Source organism: Desmodus rotundus, chromosome 1 (genome assembly GCF_022682495.2).
Source record: "Desmodus rotundus isolate HL8 chromosome 1, HLdesRot8A.1, whole genome shotgun sequence".
Taxonomy (NCBI): Eukaryota; Metazoa; Chordata; class Mammalia; order Chiroptera; family Phyllostomidae; genus Desmodus; species Desmodus rotundus.
Genome location: NC_071387.1, coordinates 189257472 through 189281171, shown reverse-complemented (window position 1 = coordinate 189281171; position 23700 = coordinate 189257472). Strand labels below are relative to the sequence as shown.

The 23700-nt window shown below is 45.6% G+C and overlaps 1 protein-coding gene across 2 annotated transcripts in view; it reads right to left on the bottom strand.

Annotated features, from left to right (window-relative positions):
• The window catches only part of BASP1 (brain abundant membrane attached signal protein 1), a 62068-nt gene extending 38888 nt beyond the window's left edge, over positions 1-23180 (bottom strand). Inside the window, exon 1 of one of the 2 annotated variants that reach the window (XM_053914022.2) lies at positions 23074-23180. The gene's annotated coding sequence lies outside the window, so the exon portion shown is untranslated. Of the gene's footprint in view, positions 1-2764; positions 2963-23073 lie in introns of those variants that run through there. The other variant, XM_024578541.4, reaches the window with a different exon arrangement.
• Between the last annotated feature and the right edge of the window lie 520 nt (positions 23181-23700).

Below are 23700 nucleotides of genomic sequence, written 5' to 3'. Positions count from 1 at the left end.
CTGAGACTCATTGCTTTTGGGATTCCATATTGGTATATATTTGCTCTTGGATTTGGTCTATATTCCAAACCACCTCTCCCTCAAAAACACAGTCTACAGGAACAGAAAAAAGAGAAAAACTACATCTAGCCCTATAACCCATAATAAACCACTCAATAATAAGAAATAAAACATGTACCAGGCAGCTATTGTACCATGTATAGGCCCTTTTATATAGGGTTCAAGTTTTTATTGGAAGGAACAAAAGAGATGATTTCCCTTGTCCTGCCACGTGACATCCTACCAGGGTGTCCTGAGAATACTTAAGCCTAAAATTCTTATATGTACCTGCAAAAAATATATTTAGCTCCTACTTTATGTACACAATGTCTCCCTTTGGATGGTAGCCCAAAAAAGAAATCTAAAAAGCCATAACCTGGATAATACATTATTGGAAAGAAAATCAGCCAAAGGTACATGTATTATGGCTTCTGTTAGATATTGAAAAAGAAAAAAAGAAAAAGGAAAAGGAAAGAAAAGAAAGGAAAAGAAAAGAAAAGAAAAGAAAGGAAAAGAAAAGAAAAGAAAAGAAAAGGAAAGAAAAGAAAAGAAAAAAGAAAAGGAAAGAAAAGAAAAGAAAAAAGGAAAGAAAGCGCAATGAACTTAACTATATTTATCCCCACCAGCCAGAGGGACTGCCTACTTCCTCCCCCATGAGTAGATTTCCATCTCTGGGAGGGGGAGGGGGTTGCCTTTTTGGATAACTAATGAAATAATGAGGTAGGAAGCAAGGAAAAATGAAAGGGTTAGGATCCCCACACAAGGTAACCATTTTCCCCACTCTCGGTTTTGTAGGCCATCTTGTTCCTATAAATGCCAAGATGTCTCAATTTTAACCAAGTTGTGACAGTAGAGCCAATACCCACTAACCGTTTTTGAAATCAGTGGCCTTTAATCAAATGACCAGCAGCAAAAAATCTGTCAGACAAACAGTTAATTGATGCAAATTAAGAGTCACTATCACTGCAGTGCAATGTTACAGGAAAAAGAACAATGGACAGTACTTTAAAGGCAAGTAACAGTGTTCGATTAAAAAATAGTTAATCCATAATTTGCTCTCATTATAAAGGCTAATCTTAATTTTGGTCAATTGAAATCACTAAGAAAGCAAAAGATACGAGATAGCTTGATAAAGAAGAAGCACCCATGGGGGGTGGGGGTGGGGTGGGGAGGGAGATTGTCATTTGTGTCCAAGGGTTTCACGCAACATTTGGGGCAAAAGCCTTTGTTCCTCCGCCTCGGAAGGGAGTGGGTGGGTGGGTGATGGAGAGATCAGACACGGCGGCCCCGGCCCTCCACACCCAGCTCTCTCGCGCATGCGCGAGGCCAAGACAAAGGAATAGGTAATTACAGTCCCGATTCATTCATTTTGCCCACAGCACTGGGGATCTGTTAGCCTAGGCTGTAATCCCAAGGGAAGGGGGGTGAGGGTGTTGGCCCACACCCCTTTGGTAGGAAGACCACCTCGATGCTCGTGTTTGATTTTAACCAGCCACACATGTGCTACTGGCCTCGCGGGAGACCGCGGTGTGTCAATCCTGTTCAAGGTACTAAAAACGCACCCATGTGAGCTGTGCTAATTTCAGCAGGGTGAAAATTACACAAGCAAAGGCTGTCCACGGAGTTCGTTTCAAGGCGGAAATATCTCTGGGGAAGCAGATAAGGAGCCCAGCCAAGCGTTCGATGAATATTCATGAAAAGAATGCGGTTTGCAGCCACGCATTGTGTGTGCGATCAGATCCAGGAATTCTGCAATTTATATTTTTCGGAGCCGGGGAGGGGGGAGGAACAGGAACCTGGCGTCGGGTTTCATAGTTTGTGCTTTAGGCAAAACCTGCTAAACCCCAAACCTTCGCTCACACCGGGGCTGGGCCGTTAGGGGGCCGCGCGTAGTCAGGTTCAAGCTCACACCCTCCCGGCTGGGGCCGCGAGTGGAAGCGCCTGGTGCATTCTCTGAACCGAAGACTCCAAAAAATGAAATGCTCAGAGGTTGCCCACAGGTTAGTGGGAAAGCAATTCAGCCACGTCCGAGGCTGAGGCTTTGATCCGCTCGGATGTGCTTCTGGAGGCACGTTGTCGTGTGAACCTCGCGTTCCTTGGCCACCCCAAGATTTAGGAGTCCCACTGGTCAAGGAAATCCATTTGCTAAACCCCAAAGCCACCTCCTTCCTCTGATCAGACCAGATCCCCCATATTCTCTCTCCCCTTACTCCCGCCCCACCCCACCCCCACCCTCCATCTTTTACTGCTGCGCCCCTCGCACCAAATGCTTTCTTCCCGGCTGTGGAAGGTTCCGATGACAGATAGGCTATGTTCAGGCCCACAAAACCGCTCCTTGGGCCTCAGTGCGCTTAAAGGCTTTCGCATTTGGTAGTTTATTCAACAAGCAGCTTCTCTCCCGCTACCCACCACCCGCCCCAACTCCGTTTATCAGACTCGCCATCCCCCGCATTCTCTGCACCCTGCGAGTGGCTGAAGCCTCCCACCTCGCCGCCCCCAACACCCCAGATCCCCGAAGTGCGACGGAGCCCTCGTGGAGAGACCCCACGCCCTGCGTCGTCTAATCCGGCCCTGCACCACCACCACCCACCCCGGCTGCAGCGCGGACAGAGAACGCAGGGCCTGGGGAGCAGGGCACTGTGCAGTAAGGAAACGGAGGCCCCCCAAGGCTGCCGGCGCCCCTGCTCCGCGGTGGCAACGGGGCCACCCGGACGCGCCTCCTTACCTGCTCTGGGTGCCTGCGCCGCCCCTGGGTGAATGCGGTGCCGCCGACGGGCCCGGGTCGCTGGCGTCGTCCGGCCGGGTGTCTGGCCGCTGGTGGAGACTCTTTCTCCGGCTCGACGGCGGAGCCCGGAGCGAGGAGCTAGTTGGAGCGCTGCCGCTACTGCCGCCGCCGCTGCAGCCTCTGCATTTCTTGCTCTCGCGCTCCCCCTCCCCTTCCTGCCCAGCACCTCCCCCGCCGCGTCCGCCCGCCCAGCCTCCCGCTCCGCCACCCCGCCCGCCTCCCTCCCCCTTTCCCTCCATTCCTGGGCCCCGCCCGCCTCCCCTCAACTCCTCTCCATCTCTGTGCGCTCGCTAAGTCCCCTCCCCTACGCCCTAACCCCCCACCTCTTTTCTCCATCCCGGTGGTCCCTCCTTTCCTCCTCCTGCTTCTGTACCCCTCCTGCTTCTCTTTATCTGTCCTCTATACGGGTTTCCCACTCCCTTCCCACCACCCTCCATTCTAGGGCCCCCTGCCCCCATGCCTCCCCTCCCACGCTGCGCCAGGACTGTCTGTGGGTGGGTCTCTCTCTCTCTCTCTCTCTCTCTCTCTCTCTCTCTCTCTCTCATTCTTTTTCACATTTGGAACGGTTGGTTAGAAGTGCTCCAGCTCACGCTCAGACTTAAGGGGCTGCCTAGAGGTGATGAAGGATGCCCCCTGCCACCTGCTACCTTTCTCAGCACCCCAATCCCGTACGCTCGCGACAACGGCTGAGATTCCTATGGCCAGGTCGGCAATGAGGTTGGGAGTGATCTGGTGGCTTCCCCTAAGGCTCTAAGGACGGATGTCCACGAAGTGGAAGTGGCCCCCAACAGCGGGCACTTCTGGGAGGCGCCCCTTGGACCTGGCGCGCTGGGTGGGCGGCTCCCGCACGCGCTAGGTGGAACCAGGACGACGGCGGCTTCGGACAAGCGCCACGGCTTAAGTCCAGCTGGTGGGGCGGTCAGTGTCGCCTTGCGGGGATGCTCTCGGGAATTGAGAGAGAAAGGAAAGACAAGAGCCCGAGGAAAGGACCCGTCGGGTTTGTGTCTGTGTGTGTGTGGTTTAATGGAGGCAACCAGTTCTCAGGAACACTGGGTTAGCCGAGGCTACCCGCGCAGAAGCGCACAAGTCAAAGCCGGGGCCAGCTGCAGCGTGTCGGGGAGTCCTGGGGACTGCCACTTTGTTGAACACCGGGACACAAATAACCACCAGGGTAGGGAGATATGCTCACCTTGCTTATCTGTTGGCAAGAAGTAAATGCAAAAGAGAACGTAACAGGATATCGCTTACAACAGTAGTTCTTTTCTTAGACAAAAGCGAATGTTACCTGCCCGCAAAACCTTTGCGAACCTTTGGAACTTTTATTTGCGGCATTCTGGCGCCCTCTGGCTGTGTTTGAATTGCTCTCATGCTCGCCTATATCCATCCGAGCAAAGAAAATGAGCTGCCCGTTTTCTTCCGGGGTGGATCTACCCTATTCACCTGGGTGTCCATTGGATTCAGAGGCAAGGTTCCCCTCCAAAATCGGGATGACAAAATGTAACCACATTTAGGGCGACAGACGCTAAAGTCAAGTGCATCCGCATTCACCTGGGAAAGGTAAGTCCATTTTTGATTAACAGAAAAAAAAACTTACCCGAACTTTAATTTGGTGAGGTGGCCTCGTCAACCCAGTGCTGCGCCAAAGGTTTTGCAATGGAAATGCTCGTGTGCAAAACCGAACAGGTGTTTACAGTCCACATGTGACCTCACCATTTTAACCAAAGGGCAGTAAGAAAAAAAGTAGGGATTTTGTTGGTTTGGTTTTTTTTTCTTTTGTCCTCTCTCTTTATGCCATTTAAATGAATAAAAAATAAATAGAATACAAAAACAGGAATGCAAATTACAACTAGGATTGCCTCCAAAACAATTTTATTTATTGGAATTTAAATATTTATTCAATATTTTAATATGTTCAGTATGTATCCCACATTCCAGCACACCATCTATGAGGCTAGATGCAGGGTGTCTCAACCTCCTGTTTGGGGTTGATAATTTTCTGTTGGGGGGGGCAGTCCTGTGCACTCTGAAATGGTCAGCATCACTTCTGGTCTCTCTCCACTAGTTACCAGTAACACACATTCACACACACACCACCACCACCACATCCTTTCCACCAGTTGTGACAACCAAAAATGTCTCCTGACATTGCCAAATGTCCCCTGGGAGACAAAAATCACTGCAAGTCGAAAAATACGGGGCTATAAAATTTTAAACCACTGTGAGCAAGTCTCTAAGTTTTTACCCTGTCGAGTTAGATGAGCGTTTGCAATTTTATACCCAAGACATTTATTGAGTGTATTTGTTAGGGTATCCAAGTAGCTCAGTTTTTCATTTAGCATTCAGGTTGTAGCCCTGTGATCTTCCAGGCATGTAAATCATCTCAAAATTAGTAAATATGGGGTCTTATCGTGTTTGCATAATAAGCCTGTGGATGTTATGCTCTGTTTTCTCCTTTTCCAATGTTTTCAAAGGAAAAAAGACAATATAGAAATTAATGTTCAGTACCTTCAGTGCTTCCGGCTAAATTTTCATGATAAAGAAAACAAGGCTTTCAAAGGTGTGACTGGAATACAGATCACGGTTGCCATAGAAATGAGAGGCAAAATCTTATACCAGTGAGGCATCGGGTTGCCTCAATTTTGTCTTTCATCAGATTTAGTTGTTCTCTTAAAAGATTTTTGAGACACTCTTTTTTAGTGAAATAATGATGTAACTGGCTGACACTGCTATTAAGCTGAAGAATGGAAGCTTTTCCAGAATTTATGAACATGTATCAAATGGTAGCCAAAATACTACATTTCAGCACACCACTAATGAAGTCCAATTTGGTGATATTTTTAGTTGTCCATCCAACATCTTTTGAAACACAAACTTAAGGAATCAATGACCAAGTGTTTGAAGCTCTGGAGTCTAGAAAACTGTTAACATTAACTATTGCGGATGTCACCACCTATTCAGATTATAGACTAATGGACTTGGGAACATACATTAAAGGTGCAAATTTAATTACTTTTCAACATTACGTCATCCAAATAAAATCTGTTACTCTCCAAGTGAACTAAATATATTTTTATTTCTGGGTTGTAAAATAAATTCCATTGCCATTTTCAACTACTTACATAATCTGCTTCAGTGAATCAAACTTGCATTATGAAAATATTTATCAAAAGGACACATTATTCAGTCACTAAGGTTTTTGCTACAGTATTTGCTATAGAATTGTTTGTAATATAAGGGACTCATCATCCCCTAAATTACCAGTCAGTTTACAAACACTTCGCTGTGTGTTCACCTTTTCGAATAGTCAATTGAGAGCCCACGATGATTACACAGAGCTCATCTCACCTCCAGAACTAACCCACAACCCCCTCTCTGTCCTCCTCTCTTTCCTGAGGCCTGGCCTCTTTCTCAGTTCCCCATCCTGTCCTCCTGGGTAGAAGAGAGAGGATTAAAGTCCCAAATAAAAGAGGTAGACGAACATGAATGAAGCGGAAGCACAGTGACAGCAGTGTCGCCCCAGGGTTACCACAGCCGCCTGTGCTTGGCATCGTTTTGGTAGTTCCTATTTAAAGCCACTGAATTAACGTGAATCCTCTGAGACCCGCGTAGAGAATCTGATAAATTTAGCTCTGCTGGGAAGTATTGGCGAGAGGACCGAATTGCTGTAATTTGTTGGCAAGACTTCATCTACAAATTGCAGGTTCAAGGCCAGACAGCCAATATTGTATATGAAAATGTACATCTTTTTTCTCTAAATGTGTTTATTATTTTTAATCAAAGGTAAATCATGAAACCTGTATAGTATTTATTTCATTTTTCTCCCCACTACCCCCATATTATTACAACCTCACCATTCACATAGCCAAGTAAAAAGACACTCAGTTTCACTCAGAGCTTCTCAAGCTGGGGCTCCTTTGCACCCCAGAGGACATCAGAGATATCTGGGGGCATTTGGGGGGAAGGGAGTGTAAGGAGGCAAAGTGCTACTGGCCTCTGATGGGTAAAGACCAGGGTTACTACTGAACACCCTGCACTGCACACAGAATAGCCCCAGAACAGGCAGTTATCCAAAGTCCAAAATGTCAATACATTATCCAGCCCAAAATGCAACATGAGTTTGGGAAACCTGGCTTTAAAATCACGTGAAGTTGGAAAACACCTGGTTTTTGTTAAGAGCCCGTGCTGCCTCTTGCTGTGGTTCAGGATATCTTGAGCAGGCAGCAAGTTTGGAGGTACAAAGATTTAGCAGAGTTCTCCTTCGAACAAGGAGCCTGCGATGCACCCTGAGCCCGTCACTGACCACCTGCCTCGACTGCCTCACAAATTTAGGCAGTCACTTCAAGGGCAACGCCGAGGATCAGCATCAGAGATTTTGAGCTCCCCTCGCTGTTACTACATGCTGAGCAACTGGAAGAAAACAGCTTAACTTGGGTTCCTTGTTTCACTTTCTGCATGGACTGTGAAAGGATAGCCAGGAAACCTGAGCAAACATGTGTTTACTACAGAGCGTTGGACTTGAAGTGGAAGGAGCAACCTGGCCTTGGCACGACACTCGGAACATTTTTGCCCCCAGATAAAAGGTGAATAAAAAGCAATCCTATTCTCTACCTGAATAGTTATTCCCAACTCTCCTCGCCCTGTCATCAACTGTAACTAGGCTTTCAGTGCCAAAGTACTTTTTCTACTCTAGTATTTTCTATTAAGAAAACACACAAAACCCACGATAAAAGGGTGTTCGCCCCACTAACCAGCAAGAGCTTTTTTCAAGCAGCGCCTACCTCTTTCTACAGACACAGGGCAGGGGATTAGAGCAGAGGACTTCAGTGTTGGGAAAACAGGCCTTAATTCTTTGGCGGTCCTTCCCCTGTAATCAGCCATTAAACCCTCCAGAGAACAAGTTACTTCATAACGGCATGAGGAATGTTGTAGAACAATTATTCACGTGGCTCTGCTCTCGAATCAGTGAGACCGTAGAGGTTCCAGTGTTACATAGCACCGTCTCTCCTCATTCCTTGGTGCCGCCGGATTCTTCTCTCAGATCAGCGCTTACTGGTAATTAAAATGTTTCTACCTTAACCCCAATGCAGAGAATGGTGTCCAAAATAAATTGGCTAAGTGCACAAGCAAGTTGCCAAAAGGAATGCAGAGAATGCATGTAGTTGCTATGCATTAATTTGGTGTGCTGTTTCCCCGACTTCTCCAAGAGCAAATGCGGTCCAAATTCCAACATCTGCTTCACTCTGTCTGTGGAGAGGCTCCCCAGCACCCGCAGACGCCATAACCCAAGTGCATCCCGCGCCCAGGAATCTCCTCAGGTAAGCTCAACTCAACGTCAGAAAGAATGACTTCTCTCCAAACCAAAGAAAGTAAGACAGTAAGAAATGAGAGAGCCAGACTTAAAGTGTATTGAGGAAAAAGCTGGCATAAACAGTTGAAGATATCTTTTAAAAATAAGCAAAACAGCTATTGGTCAGTAGTCCTAAGGGAAACCCAATACCATCTGTGAAAACGAGGGAGCCTGTCACAGTGAGGGACCATGAAATCTGACACAAGAAGAAAATCATGGCTCCAGGAACAGTGATTCCTGGAGGACTTGGAGGAATAACAACAAAAGCAATTTCATTGTCACTAAAATATTTATTTGATCAAAATCAAACACAAGGAAAGCTGTCAAAAACAACTTCGTAGGTACCTAAAGCAAGTCGCTGGACATGAGGTACAGCATTGCCCCATTAGGCTCCAAATCAAAACACGGGAAAACGATAGCAGGATTTTAGCTGAAACTGTCACCGCATCGCTCTCGCTGGGAACTTGGGTGATTTCAGAGGTGGGGTGCAGGTTGCTCGGCTTTCCGACACCATCTTATGCAGTTCCACGTTGAATGAATGTTTTTGCAATGACCATTCGTTACTTTGGGAACAGCATAGAATTTTGTGTGTTGTTTAAGAGATCAGTCCCAGGCTGAGAAATCACTTCTTAGAGACCACCTTCTCATGAGCTCTCCCTGCACTCTGTATTTGAACTCTGCATTCTGTTTCTTGCATTTTTCTGCTTCTTTGCCTTTAAATCAGTGGCTCAGTTTGGATGAATAATGTGGCCCTAGCCCTGGCACCCTTTGGGCTGCTGGCTCAGGTCCCTGGGGTGTCCCACTCTTCTTCACCTCTAATGCAAAAGACCTCCCCCACCCCCAGCTTTTGAGCTGATGGCAGGAGCAAGGAGACTCTCGCCCACACCTAGCACCTACTGTGCCATCCATATATTAGCTTCCTTTCTGCACTGATGGGCCCACAATCAACACAAAGTTCTGTTTGCTCTGTGACATTGGTGTTTATGTCTGTCTCCTTCTATCTGAATGACCTAACATACACAACGCTGCTGCTGAATCAAAATCACTTAAGTATTTTAGCCTCTTCAAGGCCAACTGTCTTCCTATTTTTTTTTACCTCTAACCATGCTGCTGTGACAGCTTTAAACACATAGTTCTCATCTTTTAAAATATTCCCTCAGTTTAAGAGTCTAGCAGTGGGATCTGCCAACCTCACCATGCTGATTTTCATGGGTTTTTGTCCTCCAATGAGATTTAAAAGTCCTGTGTAACCAAAAAAACCTAAGAGAACCTGTTTCCCCAGAGCTCCAACACCAATGCACGTCGTCACTTTTCATGAGTGCAAAATGGCTTTAAGTTGCATGTGTTTAATTACCCACAATAATTGGCTTTGTTTTTCCAGTAGCGCTTCCCTGTTTGGGTTTCGTCTGGGAAAACTGATTCTGTTCTTACAGTTTTCTTCGACATCTGCTAAACCTCCTCGAAATGTGACCAGCGAAGATGCACACCTGAGTGGCTGGCTGGCACGTTTGGGCTTTTAGCTAGCATCGGTTTCAAGTCCTGACGTGGCCTCCACTTTCCAGCTCTCTGATGTTGAACACAAGTCTCCCTGGGTTTTTTAGCCTCAGTCTCTTTCATCGGGAATATGGAAAAATTCCAACCACACTGGGTTGCTCTGAGGATTCTATGGGAAAATGTATTTAAAGCCCTTAGCCAATTCATAAGACACATTCAGAAAATGCGTCCTAAAGAACCTGGCTTTATAGCACCACCAATAGGACCATTAAGGAAGAGATAAAATAAGAGTTAAACACTCTATCAGGGATTACGGGAGGGCCCAGATAGCTGTACTGAAAAATCTGAAGTATATAGCTATGTTTGCACAAGGAATTTAGCTCTAAGCTTCCTGGCAGCCAAAAGAAGAAATTAAAATATTATGGACTATTAATTTCACTAATAAAAGCAAACATTTTCAATGTGTCAGTAGGGACAAATCTTCCTAGCAATCAACTTTAAAGAGAGGAATATGTTGCTATATCCCTTTATGTAAAGAATATGAAATTTCATAAAGGATAATTTTTCAATAATGCTTTTACTGGAGATAAAGAAATGTTCTCCTGAGGCCATTTATTTTATCAACGCACAGAGACCACCATATTATAATTCTGCTAAAGAATTGTTTCAAAAGGGTAAAAATAGCGTGGCCCACTCAGGCGACTTTGTGTTGGAGCGTGCAAGAAGACACCCCACGATGGAGGGTGCAGGGGAGAAGCAAGAAGCCCCTCCTCGGACTAGACAGAATGTCCTTTAGGTGAGCAAGGCGTGTTCAAAATGTGCATCCACCCCACCCCCAGGCTCTGAAGCTGCCCTTCCCTCTGAGTCTCAAGCAGAGGCTTCCTCCCTGGGGACTCCAGACTGCTGGGGACACAGGGGAGGCCACCACGCAGCTCTCCATCCCCCTCCTTTAGCTTCTCCTCCTAAATGCTAGACGTTTTGGTAAGAACGTGAAGTAAACCCTGCAGTGCAAAACCTGACTTCTCCAGTATTGGGTGGACAGAAAAACATTAAGAAATATTTGTATTTTAAGGTTTTACTCTTCTTCTTTAAAACTTACTGTGACTTGTGTTTCGGCCCAAGTAAAGGGTTTCCCCATAGCTACCTAAAACCTGCTCGGGGAGGGGGGGCCAGCAGACTGCCGCCTGGAAGCCCCAGAAAATGGAAGAGGGAAGAGCTGACCTTTATGGGAGCACAGACATTTCGCTCACGCATAGCGCAGGGAAGATGGGCGCACACACAGGTAAGACACTAGGTTAACAGGTTGTGAAGGTGGACCACATTTCCAAATTTCAACTTATATACCAAGTCCTTATGCTATACAGTGTAAGCCCCAGGAGGCTGGGGATTCTTGTTCACTTCACTCCAGTGTTTGGTACATATGAGCTGCTCAAAATATATTTATCGAAGACAAAGTACAGAGCACCAGTTTCACCAAGTCTGATTTTCCAAATAACCACTAGGTGGCGGGCTCGTCCAAGAAAACTGTCAACCTTGTTAGCTAATTTCTGTGGTGCAATAAATACTAAACACAGAGAAGTGACTAATAACCTGATAAACTAGAAAACAAATTCATTATAGCGTTGGGATTCATAGGTACTTACTTGTCTTATGACAGACAAGACTTTATGCAACCATGAAAAAGGGAAAAACTAGCTAGATACCCATGAGCTTAGGATACACTTCCGATGATGCGACATTACTTCTTAAAATTATCTCCCCTTTTAAGTAAGCAAGTAAGAAAGTACATAAATTAAATAACTCTATCAAGTTAAATTTGGTAGCCAAAAAAAGGTCTCCCCTGAAAACAGCCACACTTACCACTACTGAGCTGTGTCTCACATCTGGCAAGTTTCAGAGTCACATGGCAAATGTAACACACCAGGGAAGCACCCAAGTAAAACAGGATGTTTTTTGAGACCACCTGAACCTGAATTTCATTTGTATAAATAACCTTAAAATGGCCCTTTTGTAAGGCATATTCTCGGTGCTATTCCTCATAAGATAATATCTTAACTGTTTTTTATTTCTTTTTCAACTGCATCCTGAAATACTAACATACAAATGAAAATTAATTCTTTCTTTTTTGGAAAAGGACATACAGAGTTTGATTCTAACATTTCTGCATAATTAAGTCCTTGACACTGTGTTTTTGTTGGTTTGGTTTGGTTTTAGCTGGTTTTGCTTTGTTTATGGTCAGTTGTATTATTCAAAATTTCTGCTGCCCTTGCTGGTGGAGGATTGTACTTCCCCGCTCACGGATGCCCGGCTGGCTGCATGGTCTGAGAGGACCCTCCATCAAATAGAATAAACCTTCCCGGCTCATTGTGGTGAGGAGTGGCCATGTGACTGGCTTTGCGCATTGAACCAAAGAAAGAAATGACATGCATCGCTTCTCAACAGAAATTTTAAGAACCAGCTCTTGGTTCACCAGCTCTCCTGGCCCTTCACCTGAGACTACCAATTCCCACCCAGGTACCGTTCCACCTTCTGGGTCCACTGTGCAGCCCATGACAGACGTGTCACATGGGAGAGGAATAAGTGTGTCTTTGTTATTAGCCTGTGAGATCTGGGGGCTATATTTTTATTGCAGTATAACTAACGTAGTCTAGGTTGACTGACAATACCTTATAGTGGTGGTTATAAAAATAAGTGAACTAATACTTACAAAATACTTAGCCCTATGGGCAGTGTATATATAAAGCAACAGAAAGTGTCAAGTTATTCATGTCCTGGATCATTATTCACTCCTTCATTTTACCTGCCATATCATGACCAGCTACACTTAGGATGTATCTAATTTGCATTACGAGGTGTTGGCATCACTGAGAGATCTAAAATGAGATTTGGAGCCCAGTAAAGAGGTTAAGATATCTTCTACATGGAAAGCTCTAGAAAGGGTGGATGACTAAGCGCCACGATTGGGACACACACACTCAGGAATATTTACTAAATAATTAGTGTTCATGTCCCTGATGCCATTACTGGGCTTTTGTGCCCTCTCTTACTCACAAGGCACAGATTTCTTTAACTGCTAAATACAACAGTAAAATTCCTTAACCTAAGATGTTCTAATTTTTATATTCCAATTCCATTCAATAATTTTGTTCGCTCCACTTATTCCAAGAGTGAGTTCTTGGAAGCAAGGAGAAGAAGGACCGCACGCTTCCTGTCTGAGGGCAGTGTACCAAAGCCAAGCCTATTCGGTACCGACATACAGGTTGGCCAAAAAGTCTGTTGAGTTTTTTCCGTAAAGTGAAAGACACATTTTTCATTTTCACCAATAACTTTATTGATCTGGATATTTTGAGTATGTCAGCTACCTCCCACATGTTATAACATTGATTGTTCTCAGTTAATGTCTCCATTTGATTGTTATCAACTTCAACTGGTCCACCTGACCGTGGAGCATCGTCCAGTGAGAAATCTCCAACACAAAACTTCGCAAACCACTTTTAACACACTCGATCAGTCACAGCACCTTTTCCATGCACTGCACACATCTTTTTTTCTTTTTGCATTTCAATTGCGTATTTACCTTTCTTGAAATAATAAAGCATAATATGCTGAAAACATTCTGTATTTTCTTCCATCTTCAATATTAAAATGGCTACACAAAAATTCACCAATTTTGGTAAGTTTCTTTTAATGCACGCTGACATGACAGCTGTCACAATCTAACAGTTGTTTTGAATGAAGTTAAGGAAAACTGAGTGCTACTAGCGCCATCTTATGGGGAAGAAAAACAAACTTTTTGGCCAAACCAATAGAATCATTTCTACACCCCCTTCACGTTTCTGCAAGAATTCATTGTAATGTCCCAAAGAATACAAATATCCTTCCAAATTGATGACAACTTAGTGCTCTTCATACAGCTTTGAACATCTGCCTGTTATCAGCCAACTCCTGAGTGACGTCAATTCTGACCTGCAGCTCCTGCTGATTCTTTCAACCCAGATCAAGCATCACAAATTCCACCCATCAGACAATCCACAACAGTACTTCTTGGATTGGTCCCCTTAATGAAAAAGAAAATGGTTTTAAACTGTAATTCTTTCCCAGATGGGTTTGAAAGCCAATTTTCCCTGCAGAACCTTCAGAGGTCCAGGACTTTGAGATAGGAGATACCCAAAGGCAGAGGGCAGTGCAGGGGATTGGTCCAAAGTTTCCATGTAGAGTGATTGTACCCCCAGGTTCTCTCCCAGCCATTCAATAGAGGCCACCACCTCCATGCTCTCTGGCCCCACCCTCAGCTGGAAATGTGCCCAAGAAACAGAGAATTTGGAACATTTTCCCCAGAACTGAGGATCACAAAGGTCCAGATGAAAAAGACACACTGAATGCCTAGCACAATAGATGTAAAGATCATCTTGAAATATCAGAACCCTAGAGATAAAGAAAAGGTTCTAGAACCTTCCAGAGAGAAAACATGCAAGTGGAATCAGGAAGAGGAGTAGAAATGCTAGAAAAGGATAAACCACTTAAAGTTCTAAAGAAAATTTGTTCTTAATCTAGGATTTTATACCCAGCTAGTCTATTCATTAAAAGTAAGGGTAGAACAGACTTTCTCAGACTTTTGAGGGCCCATCAGAATAAGGGTTAAAACCAGTACATGGAAGAGGAGCAGGACGTGGGATCCAAAAAGGAGGGTGCCCCCCCTGCCCCCCGGGAGAGCAGGGAAGTCACAGGATGACGACAGGGCCGCAGATTCAGACAAGGGCTGGTCCAGGTCAGAGTCCAGTGGAAGCAGTCCGTGCGACAAAGGTCTCCCAGCAAAACCTGAACCAGAAGGTTATATGATGCACTGGAGGATTTGGAAAACACCACTAACAGACACTAGTGAGAGCATCTGGACATGAAGCTCAGTGATAGTTTCAGAGACAACAAAACAAATGAGAAAGTGGGGCAACTACAGGAAAAAAAGTTTATAAGAGGAAATGAGCTCCTACCCCCTAGGGGGCTCAGTGGTAAACCATCTTTACACAGTTGTCATAACAATGTAAACACTGCTGTATACCTGAACAATGAATGTTAGGAAAGTGCAAGGATGAAAGGGGGAGAGAAGGACGGGAAGACGAGCAACCGAGCGCCCTTAGCAGAAACGCCGAAAGTAATGTCTGCAAGTGATGACTCAGGAACTACAGGATGACCAGCAAAATTCAGGGGAAACTGTCAGGAGAGCCAGCGAAGAAGTGGAAAGGAATGCCAGTAAGGAAGATGAAGGGAAAGATGGGAACGAGCAAGGAAAAAGGTGTTTTTCACTCTAAGCTTTTTGCTACTGATAATGTTTTACATTATGTACAAAATAATACTTTAAAAAAATTTAAAATAAAGGATGATGAAACACAGGCTTGTCATCAAGGAAAAACCAGTCCAGTTGGGGAGATAAGACACAAGCATGCAATAGGGAACATAGTCAATGATGTTGTAATAACTATGTGTGGTGACAGACGGGTACCCAGGCTTCCCAAGGCAATTACTTTGTAAGTTATATAAATATCTAATCACTACATTCTACACCTAAAATTAATATAATGTTGTAAACTGAAGAGCAAATAAAATGTTTAAAAAGACACAAGCATGTAAAAAAGTAGAATAAAAACAAAAGTTTCAATAGTAGTTAAAGACAATAATAGACACTACCTCGCCAGGCATCTGGACTAATTGCCGAAAGACTATTCCCAGAGTCAGAGGACTCACTGCAGCCTCTGCCTCACCAGGGGAGAGTGGGGAGGGGCGAGTGGGGAGGGGAGGGCCACCTGCGCTTTCTTGGAAACAGTAGAGTTGTCTACTTGAACGTGGCGAGGGCAGTCCAAGGACCCACAGTCACGTATTTTATCATGTACACAGAATTGGAATATTGGTATTTGTGTATTATTTATATAACATTAATTTTTGACTCCGTGTGCAGAATCAACAGAGCTATGAAGCCACTGTGGCAGACGATAGAAATTCCAGAAGGTTTGGGGACTGCAGAATAATTAGTCATATTTACATGAATATTTACAATAGTGCGGGCATGAAGCAGTAATGAGCTAGATGAGATTAATCTATCAGCGCTTGCATTGGAATGAAGGAATACATTTGAAAAATCCTGCAAAGGACCAAGAAAAGAGACAGAGTGTCTGGCTTAATAGAAGAGAGGGCATTTGTCATTTCACTGCCTGCTAAACATGGCTATGAACAGCACAGAGCAAAATAATTAGCTTGGTGAGGATATACCGTCCCTCGTGCACCCCGAGATGGGATGTGCAATCCTGGCTTCGGGGCCACACAGGACTGTGTCCCCAGGAGCACTTTCCTGATGTTCTTTCTTAATTATTGAAACCTCCCTATTTCATCCCTCCCTGTTTTCTAGGGCTTTCACACTCCTGGGATGTTTAAGGTACGAACACATAAACAATAGTTAACATTTCTGTGGCACTTAACACGCCCCCGCTGCCGCTCTCTTTACAGCTGAACTTCATACATATTGCCCCTTAATCCTCACCAAAAAGTCCTGTGAGCTGGTGTAATTATTAGGACCATTTCACAGATGAGGAAAGTGAGGCCCAGAGAAGGTAAAGAACTCGCCCACAGTCAATTGGCCAAGCTAGGTTCCAGCCCAGGGAGCCTAGCTCCAAACCACACACTCACTACTACGACAGCATAACTAGTGCAATTGCTCTAAAACACCTTCGCATTTCCTTTTGCGATGTCAAGCTGTTCCCTTCTGTACATTTTCCAAGCTTCTGCTCCCAATTTTGTGAATTATAAAAAAGCCCTCTTACTGTCTGTTGACTAGTAAAGAAACAGAAAGCTAGACACGGCCCATAAATTGACACGTAAATTGACATACACACAACGACTGAGATCATTGACCTCAAAGGTGCAGTAGAAGGTTGACAAATACGTTAACTGTGGGATCATGACTGAATAGCCCTGTGTGGGAAATGTTTTACATATAATCTTAGGGTACTGGAAACTATAATAGTTTTCTGTAGCTACCTTAACAAATTACCACAAATTTGGTGGCTTAAAACAACAAAAATGTATTCTCTCCCAGTTCTGGAGACCAGAAGCTCAGAACCACGCCGTTGATGGGGCTGTTCTCCCTGGAGGCTTGAGGGGACCATCCTCCCACACCTCTTCCAGCTCCTGGTGGCTGTTGGCATTCCCTGGCCTGTGGCCGCCTCCCTCCAATCTCTGCTCCGTCATCACGTCACCTCTCCTCCCTGTGTCTGTCCCATGTGCGTCTGTGATAAGGACACTTGTCACTGGAGCTAGAGCCCACTGGAATAATCCAGCCTGAGCTCCCCATCTAAAGATCGGTGATTTCATATATCTGCAAAGTCCCTTTTTTCCAAATTCACATTTACGTGTTCCGGGGATTAGGATGTGTGGGTACATCTTTCACGGGGCCATCATCCCACTCACTACAGAGACACCACCAAACACCAACAAACTGAGTCAGATAGTTGGAATGTGCGGCTAATGCAAAGGGGAGGAAGACACAACAAGGCAAACTGACAGACACACAGCAAACGGAACTGTGAGGACGAGTATGCCACGGGCAAGTTCTCAAACTGCACGGGTAAGAGACTGCATTAAATTGTGTAAATGTTCCATTATTGTGGCCTGTTTGGAACAATTCTTGTAAGTAAGTTTGAAAACAAATCAACCATGTGTAAAATAAGGCCTTTATGGAAAGGCCAAGAAGTTTGAGTGTGGCTGAGAGAAAGTTTAGAAGGTAAGGTAACAGACCCCATCCAACAGGTGAAGGCTTTTGGGAAGGGCTCTCGTGTTGGCTTTTCTTCAGCTCACGGGGTTGCTAGTGGGTGAGGGAGCAGCTCTGAGATTGGGGGTGGGTGTGAGATGTGAGTCCTGAGCCCCTGGCAGGCCCAGCCCCAGCCCCCCAGATGTGCTAAGGACCCCGGGCCACAGTGTTGGCCTGTGTGGAGCAAACAGGGAGTGTCAGTCTCTCCAAAGACAATTTTAGTGCATCTCTACTTGCCCATCAAGTGAATTAGTGACTTTGTATCATGGGGAAATTCAACTATGTGATTTTAGGCTCATTCTGGCTCTAAAGGTCTGCGAACTTCCTTTTTGAGAGTGAGCACACCTGGGCGTTGGAATGCAGCGTCCAGGGACACCTGGAGATCCCTCCTCGGAGGCACGGTGTGTGAGCACTTCCCCACCTGCCAGGAATGATTCCCTGGCAGGCCTGCATGACACTGGCAGGATCCACCAGGCAATCCCTTTATTTACGTCCTGTGTGTCCCCAGGAGTCTCTGAGGTCTGACCTTCTCACGTGCTCTCCACCGCAAGCAGAGGCCAGTAGGCAGCCAGTTGTGGAACCCTGGAGGGCAAACTCCCTCTCAGAGTTCATCTCTCCTTACACAACAGTGGCTGGGGGGCTGAGTCCTCCTTTCAAAGGAATAACACAGAGGAGGTGACCTCCAATTCCGGCAGGTGATGTTGGCGTTCTCCCACGGTCCCCAAAGCCAGTCACAGACAGGTGCCAGTGCAGGACAAGCCTTTCCCTGTTCCAGAGTGAAACAAAAGATGAGAAAGGACATTGTCTGTGTGTGTCTCTCTAAATGTGGATGTGTATAGGTGTGTATAAAACACATTTTTTTCCTGGGAAGAAATGTGTCTTAATTTTCTTTTGCATTAAATTGTTCTTCCTTTTATGAACTGATGGTGACAGATGCTGGGACTTATTTTATTATTCATGAATTCATTTTCAATGCCATTACATGGAAATATTTTTTACTTATAAATGTTTTTCTTTTTTTTTATTGTTGTTCAAGTACAGTTGTCTCCATTTTCTCTCTACCACTCCCCCTGCCACCCCAGCCATCCCCACTTCCCACCCTTGATCCTACCCCCCTTTGGTTTTGTCCACGTGTCCTTTATATATGTTCCTGAAAACCCTTCCCCCTTTTCTCCCCATTATCCCCCTGCTGCCCCACCTCTGGTTACTGTCAGTTTACTTATAAACTTTTAATCACCCATTAAAAGGTCTTCTCTCTCTCTCTCTCTCTCTTTTGGCTTGTTTATGTAAGATCTAAAAATCTGAGTGTTGCTACCGTAGCTATATAATTACTTTAGAGAAGGCTTGTGCACCCCCCAATCTGTGACCCGTGCAAGACAATCCTCACTGGAATCCGTGGACTTTGCTGCCCTGCAGTCTCCTGGAAGCTAAAGAGCAAGGGCGGGAGGCCAGGACCTTCACCTCCACCCCAACCAGGGACCAGGGTGAGAGAGAGCAGGCCTGGTGGTGGGAGGTCTCTTCGCTGAGGAAGCTGGGGACAAAGTCACAGGCAGGACATCCTTAGGCAAAGCAGCAAGAAAGTGGTCTTTATCTGGGGACCTGCTGTTTCCTCCCCACCCACTTGTCACAAGCCCTCTGGCACCAAATAGATGCCTGACACTCAATGAGTGAATTCATATCCGTATCCTGCTTTAAAATGTTTTAAAGCATAAAAATCTCAGCTTTAAGCTTCGCTCTAGTCGTGTTTGCAGCATTTTAGTTTCCTGGATACACGTAGCATGTCACCAGCCACAGTAGCCCTTTCAGTAACTTTCCTCTGTGCCTTTTTGGTTCACACGTGCCTTCTGTCCCCTGTCCTAAAACGAGAAAGAGGGGATGTGTAAAAACCCTCACGTGAACAAGCAGAGGATTGTACACAGACACGATTTGGTCACGTGTTGAAGTGCACTTCAGTTGGAAGAAAAAAGAGAAGCAACATATGAGCCCCCTTTAGAAAATAATGAGTTTGTTAAAATGCTTTTTCTGATTTCTGTGAAAATTGACAGAACACAAAAACCTTGTGTGGCATCAAGATGTCCACCAGGGGGCACTGCAGTCAAAGCACACCAGAAGGGACTCAGAGCCTTTACTCCACCGTGGGTAAACTCAGGTCATTAACATTGTCAAAAGTGAATTGTTTTCACAAAACGAGAGGCCACTACTTTTACTTTTTGCTGAAGAGAAAAAAAAATCCATTTTCTGGCAGCAAAGTAGCTGACTCTTGGCATCCAGAATTGGCTCTTTACTAAGGTCAACATACATGTGCTCAGGAAGCCTGAACCCACTTGAGATTGTGACCCAAGAAAGTCAGGCCAGAGATAACATGCCGGGTCTTGTGATTGTCACACTCCCTCCCACCTTTCTCTCCTCCGCCCCTGCTGATAGTCCTAGAGGAGAAAACGTAGGTGATTCACAGACGCTTTAAAATCAGATTTAGGAGGGGAGGGTCTTGAATTTCCTGGTGCATCTGATACTCCAGCTGACTCCGGCTTGGTGCGGGTAATCTCCGCGAGCCACGGAAGGCCAGAGCAGTCCTGCACGGTGGCGCCAGCGAACACAGAGGAGGGGACAAGGGGGAGTGTGCAAGCGGCTAGACACGCGTGTTCTCATCCATTAAAAAAAAACATTTGACTTTTGTATTAAAATAACTCTGTTTCTTAAAAACACTTATCTGTTAAACCAAAAATAAATTTCTTGGACTGCAAGGCGAAGAACGACTGAGGGTTAGGAGAGGGCACGGTGAGGGCCCTGGGAAGGAGCGAAGGAGAGTATAGCAGGATTCCGGCCCCGCAGCTCAGGCCCTGAGCTTCCTGCCTGCCATGTGCCACAACCGGCCAGGAGCCTCACCCACTCAGAGAAGCTCCAGAGCCCCAGTCTCTCGGGCAAAGCGTAGATACTTTTTTACGTGGGCAGTAGACACTTTTTTTTACGTGGGTTGAATTATGTCCCCCACAAAAACATATTGAAGTCTCAATCCCCTTCTATATGTGAATGTGACTTTATTTGGAAAGGTCTTCCCAGATATAATCAAGATGAGCTCAATAAGGTGGGCCTCCATCCAGTGTGACTGTTGTCCTAGTAAGAAGAGGAACCCTTAACACCGAGCTGCGCGGAGAATGCAATGTGACCACACAGGCCATTGCTTTAAGCCCCCCAGTTTGCGCTACTTTGTTAGTGCATCCCTAGGAAACCCGTTATTATGACCAAAGTCAGGAACAGTGGGATGGAGTTCCAGGAACGCGATGAAGAAATACTTGACTGACTGGGCACAAAGTTTTAATTTTTTTTTCCTGCTTTTTCCTTTTCTCTCCCATTTTTCCTGTCTACCCAGTACCAATATTCCAGTGTTCTAAACAATAAATATTATTTTGATTTATCTTTAAATGCACAGCTCTTAGTGATTTCTAGAAATGTGGTCATTTTTTACCCAATGCATTTTATAAGTCTCCTCAAGTATCCCAAAACTTTACAGTCCAATTGGCATTTTGAAAGCACTTTGCTCCCTTGAGTTGCTCAAAGTATTTGACATGAATTTTCCTGATACTTCATGACATCTTAAAGAAAAAGAAATATAGAGCCAAATTAATCATATTGTCCAAATCACATGGTCTTTCAGTGGATGATGGGGATTTGGGAGACAGATCTCCAAATTCTTGTATAGTGTGTTTTCTAAATGTCATGCAATTATATTTTATTCTTAATATCCACCCATAAGAAAACAGTGAATAAATCCTCCAAAACTATGGTCCAGACAAAGGTTGCCTTCTCAGTACCTTTTCTATGTTTTGGATAGAACTGTCTATGATACTCTGGGAATTTATAAAACTTCAAACCAAATGACACAAATACAATGTCCTATTCTAATTCCCCAATCTCCACAAGAATTTTTCCACCCTTCCTTCCCATTCCATTCTGAAAGGCACTCCAACTGTTGGGACAATGGAAAAGATCAGGCTCAAGCCGAGCTAAGCGTTCTCCCCACCTTTCCGGCTCCAAACGTCCCTGGGACCAGGGACTCTGTGCCAAGGTCATTCGGGATGCCTTGGAGAGCGCTCGCTCTGACTCCTTCTGTGTCACCACGCACCTCCCCAAGAGGGGTGTCCTCTGAAAGGCCGGGCTGTGCTAGGGAAACCCCTGCCCTTGCTCTGACTCAGCAGGACTGATAGACTGGCATTTCTAAAAGTACCAACAAAAGGAAATCATGGAAACACAGAAACAGAGTGGAGCTTGTCCCACAGCTCACGGGGTCTATCCCATTCCTCATCAGAGCGCATACACCAAATTCAGATGACAAAGACCACCTTGTGGCCTCCTGATGTCCCAGCTCTGAGTCGTGGCCACGTGAAAGGTGCCAGCTAGTTCCTAGATCATTTGTCCCCTGGGATCAAATTTGTTACTGGCCTAAGACCCAATCTCCAAGTAAGAGGTCGATGATGAGACTCTTCACATGTGATCTGGCTGACGAATGAGGAAAATATAACCACAGAATAAGCATGATATTCACACACGATGAATGACAAGTGCATCACAGCCTGGGTAGAAGGCCGTGAAAACAAGCCATCTGACCAAGGTTAGAGGGTTCCACGCCGGTGCTACAAAAAGACAAGGGTGTGATGGAGAAGGAAGAAGGGACACTGCAGGGAGGAGCACGGAGGGGTTGGGGCACGGAGACCGGAGACCGGTAGGTCGTCATTAGAAAGTAGGACAGGCACGCAGTGGAGATGCATGTCCCAAGTTAAAGAAGACATGGACCTCTGCTGGGGACCGGGTTGTGAAGTTCCAAAGAACGTTGAAGCTTTCCTGAATGATGGTGGGATTTGAGAAGGAAAGCAAACAGGCCAAACATGGTACAGTTAACAGCTACTGAGTCACGTCAGGAACGTGCCAGGAACTTCCCATGGGTCTCCTCATGACATCCTCGCAATAGCCCTAATGGCAGAAAGTGTTATTACCCTCATTTCATAGGAGCGCTAACACTCTAAAAGCGTTCAGTAACTTGGCCAAAGTCACACAGACTAGTAAGTACAAAGCAGAAATTAGAATCCAAGACATCAGATATCGCAGCTAGAGTCTTGACACTGTATATATACACACACACCCCTTTACACACATACACTAACATCTTAATTTCATTGGAAAGATGGGAGGAAGCAACCACCAGGAGATCCCATGGGGTACAGCAAGGAATCACAAAATATCAACAGAGAGGCAGTATTTTGCAAAAGGAAGAACAATAAATTGTAAGTGATCACAGAACATTGGTCGAATGCTGAATCCCCAAACCGGATGATGAAATGTGGAAAAGTGGAAAACCAGGACACTCTGGAGAGAGCCAGATCTAGTAGGGTTTGAACCTTCAAAGACTCTGAGGACACACAGGGACTACCCACCATGGAACAAGGCCCCCCACAGCCCAGTGAAAAGGGTTGTCATGGGAACAGAAGAGGAGCCAGGAGTCCTCAGAAAAGACCCATGGAGCAGCAGGCGCGTGAGTACAGAAGGAAACATTACCGGAGGGGCCAGAACTTGGGTGATCTCTGGACACAGCAGAATGCCAGGCAGGGTGGGACTCACCAGCCTCCAGGAGCCCCAAAAGTGTCTGCCGGTTTCCTGTCCTCTGAGCCTTCGGGACAGTGGGGCCAGTGGTCAGCTGGTTGCCGCCCAGGTGGAAGGGGCCTCTTTGGGGCCACAGATATGGTGAAGGAGGAAGGAGCTCGGCTGCACCCAGCTGATGGCTGGGAGCTGCCAGTCCTCGCAGGAGAATTAGCTGGGCTAGGAGGCTTACCCTGCCAGGACAGTGTGAAGGTAAATAATCGGCCTAATAGACGTTCCTTTTTGCACTGGAAAATCTGGAACAGAGAACAGTTTGCTCTAAGCATGCACCTTCTGCTTGTCTGGAAGGGGTGGGGCAGGGAGTTACCCAACAGAGCAAGATCTGTAGTAATTAGCATGAATAACAGCCTAAAACTGAAGCACCGTATTCCGGCCCCCAGGGAAAGTCGAAATACGTGGCGCTTGCGGGACTGATATCAGGTCCCTGGTTTCAATCTATCTTTCTCGTCTTCCAGTCCTGTTTCTGTTTGGGAACCATCTCTACCAGCCACTAACTGTGCTCTAGAGCTTTCTCAGCCGTCATGTACTCTTGTCGTCTCTGACCTCCGCCAGCCTGGAACATGCTGAAACCATTTTTTAGTATGTTTT